Genomic DNA, 3,951 nt, shown 5'->3' with positions numbered 1-3,951 from the left:
GACAGAGAGTGTGAGTGGGACGAGACAGAGGCAGGCTGGAAAACCCGGAGAGCTGATAAATCCACGGACTGGCTTGCGTGATTGGATGGGTTTGGCTGTTTGGGTAGGGCTATAAGATAAGCCTATATTGCATCAAGCAGGGAGGTGATTTGCAAAAAAAATGGCCATTGTAGCTAGAAGGCAAATAAAGCTAAAGCCAAACCAGCAAGACCTTCAAATTCTGTCGATTACTGCAAGTCTGCACACACACATTAAAGTTGAAATGTTGTAATGACACAAGAGGAAAAGGCAGCATGCTGAATAAGGAAAGACCCAGGAAGCCACAGATGAATATGATAAGGTTTAATGATACTTTGAGAGACAAACTAAGTGACTAAACTCAACACAGTTTACAGATTTTCTCCTGGTTGGGCTTTAAACATATCTCCAGAACACAGCGCACCTCTGCAACATCACATGAGACGAAAAAGAAGACATGATCAATGAATTCATCCATTCAGTCAGCCGCTTTTTTGCTCATTTCGGGCTGTTTACTGCTGCTTGTTAAACAGTGAGGTTTGTGGTGCTGCAGCAGGAGCCAGAGGAAACGTCTGTTTATGCTGCCTATTCTACAGCAGAATTTGCAGGAACTTTGGGCCTGCGTATGGCTCATTGTTGTAACTTCCCTGCACAGGCAGCTCCGAAAAATATGAGTTTGTGTTGAGGGCATGCCAGCTTTTGATTAAACGATACAACCTGCTTTGTGTTATTCAGCTGCAGCACAGGCAGCTGGAGCCACTGGGCAGGCGGACCTCCCCATGAAAACCACCGTGAGGGAAATCATAAAATGCAGAGTATTTTTGCGCCTAATCTCAGCGGCTTGCTGTGATAGAAACAAATAGTTAAACTTTTATGATCATAAATGCAGCTGCCAGTGTCTCGTATATTTGTCACACAAAGAAACCAGAATCTATTCACATTTTCCAGCTCTTCAGAGCTCAGCCCAGGGTCCATCCGGACCACAAGAGGAGTGGTGAGACACCTTGTGGCCGCAAAGTGCCACTCAGCACTCCTGAGGCCAAAGTCAGCAAAGTCCCAATCGATATCCCACAGGGGCTTAATGATGTAGGATGCAGGCGTTATTGATCCTCCGCTTTGACACAGGCATGGCAGTGTTACACGGCACTGTCTGTTCTTCCTCACTAACTACGCTGAGCCACTCTGAATGCACATCACTGGGCTGTGGGAGCTCACAGAGTGGCTCTACTCCTCATCAGCTCAGTCAGGAAAATGGCTTGGACTGCAGGTTGGAATCTGAAAAAAAGGGAGTTGAAGAGAAGCACGGTGCAAAAGGTCTCTTCTGGTGTTTCACTGTGAAGCCGAGAAGAGAATTTCAGAACGTGTTCCAGCAGCTAAAAAGGGTTTGAAAAGGTATCCATCACAGGAAATGGCTGCAGTTAAAGGAACACAGGAACAGAGACGCGCTGCCTCGGACACCTGGTGTAGTTTTGGAGACATCCTCTATTGTCTAAGTAGGTTACCGAATGCATAATGTTGCTCAGCGGTGTAATTTGGCCCGGATAAAGTACTGTGTCACCACTCTGCCAGGCAAATAGACTGAGTCTGCAGGGAGTCTGGACGCTCTCGGGAGATGTGTGTGTTTCCACTACAAACACACACATATTCTTACTTCCATTAGAACTGGGCAAACACTGGGATTTATGACAAATCTAGAAAAATGGAGTTGCGACAAATCATGCAAAACCTGCTGTCTGCAGGAATTATGACTGCAGATTTAAGAAATATTCATGTTCACTGTGACTTACTTGCTGATTGAAGTGTTAAGGTGCCTTAATGTATTATTGGTTTATTCAGCCTGGTTACCTTCTCCATACACACAGGTGAATGCGGTTCTTTCATGCATTATCACAGCGTCCTTGAGCAAGATGCTGAATCACTTTCAGTGCTGCTGCTCTGCTAATCCAGCAGTTCCCAGCCGTTTTAGCCATGATCCTTATAAAGAAATGTCTATTTTCAACCTTCTTATGTCTTCAGATTCTGAAACAAATTAGATTTTAGATTGTTTTTAGAGGCTTGAAGAAGCAAAATAATGCAGTATTTAGTGCTAAAAAGCAAAGAGTGGATGCATGCCAGAGGAAAATGATTGTGATTTATAGCAGAAATATGATTATGTGCACACTTTGGAGCAGCTGTGTTAAACCTCTGCTCAGACCTCCTCAGCATGATGCAGGAAAAAAGAAATGCTGTCAAGTTACTAAGAAGTATTTATATGTACTTTAAAGTTCTGGAAGAAGTATCCAGGTGCTTAAGTAGTTATTACAGTGTTTGATAATTAATGCAACAGCATGTTTCATAAAGCGATTGCATATTTTTGAATGTAAAATCTTAAAGCCACTGGCCCGCCCACTCACCAGGTAATCCCCAGCAGAGCTCCTCCAGACTCACACCTGAACGGAGGTCAAAACAGCCCAGGTGACTGAAAACACCTGTGGATGTGCTCAGCTTTTACTTTGATTTACATGTAGTGGAGTACAATACTAATACTATAAATCAGCATAACATGGAAATACTTCAGTAAAGTATAAGTATCCAAACTGAGCTTAAGGATATGTGCTTTACAGCATATGGTGCAGTAAAGCCGATCAGTGGATGCTCTCAGAGGGTGAGAAAACATGCAGGATATGCATGGTACAGCCGTTTGCAGATGTTTAATTAAAATGCTGAGTTTGGAAAACTTCATTCATTCCACAGTTGAGTCTTTAGGATCAATCAATTCTTGCTGGCTGGTTTACTGGAACTGAAAGTTACTGCAGCGGCCTCCTGGCTGCTTCCCAGTTCAACCTCTGCTCATTTATTTACTCTCATTTCTTTCACTGTGGTCTCGAGTGATCCGGTGCTGGCTTGTGTGCTCTGCTCATGCACAGGTGTAATGTGTTTATTGGTGGAGGAACATATCCGTCTAAGCATCTTTTAGCACAAAACCACGTGGCACAGTCATCCCAGTGTACAGGCAGTGGAGTGCAGAGCGCTACACCCACCTGCTGGCAGATGCAGCGTTGAATCGTCACAATCAGAGTGACTGTGATGAACCCACCGTTAATGTTAAGCACTTATGCATGCTTGCTTTTTGTAAATATGTGATGTAAATGTGTGTGTGTAAATATTAGATGCAGCCACTCGAGATTCTTGTGGTCATTAAGTGTCATTAATTTAAAGTGAAATGGGAAATGTCAAAGAGCAAAATGAGTTCCAGCAGGTTCTTATGGAGACCTGCAGAGTTTTGCTCAGTTCACTTATGAAGAGATGCTAAAATGTTTGTGTCCCTCAAACTCTGAGGGGTCCTGACCTGAAATACACAGACGCCCACCTGCTCTGGGAATGAGTGCATACTGCCACCTGCTGTCCTCCTGACAGAGAGTCTGAGGTACATCTGCTTATTATTTCCATTTTATACCACTTATTCTACATTTCAGGGGCAAATATTGTACATTTTGCTATCAGAAGTGTCTGACATTTATAGTTACATTTCTAAATTTAAACTTATAATATATGATAATCTTAATATAATACGCATTGTTAAAGACTGTGCTGCAAAACCTTGTAAAAAAACATTTTATATACACCAAAACCAGCTACATACAGCTCACGCATCGATGCATCACTATGAACAATCTACACACAGCCAAATATCGGTTTCAGGGGCTGTTTTCCTGCAGAACTAATACATTAATTTTCGATTCTTCTTGTACATTTTATTGATAATACTTGTGTCTGAATGCAGGACTTTTTCTTGAAATGGAGTATTTTACGTCGTTGTATTAGTACTTTTACATAAGTAAAGAGCTGAGTCCTTCTTGTTCCACTGAAGGAGAGACAACAATCCAACAACAGCACAAACCACAGTAATAATGTGAGAAGAGAGGAGAACAAGTCCTTCAGCATGTTGCAGGT

The sequence above is a fragment of the Chaetodon trifascialis genome, chromosome 15 (genome assembly GCF_039877785.1).
Source record: "Chaetodon trifascialis isolate fChaTrf1 chromosome 15, fChaTrf1.hap1, whole genome shotgun sequence".
Classification (NCBI taxonomy): Eukaryota; Metazoa; Chordata; class Actinopteri; order Chaetodontiformes; family Chaetodontidae; genus Chaetodon; species Chaetodon trifascialis.
The sequence above is the reverse complement of the archived record's forward strand: the minus strand, read 5'-3'. Positions refer to the sequence as shown.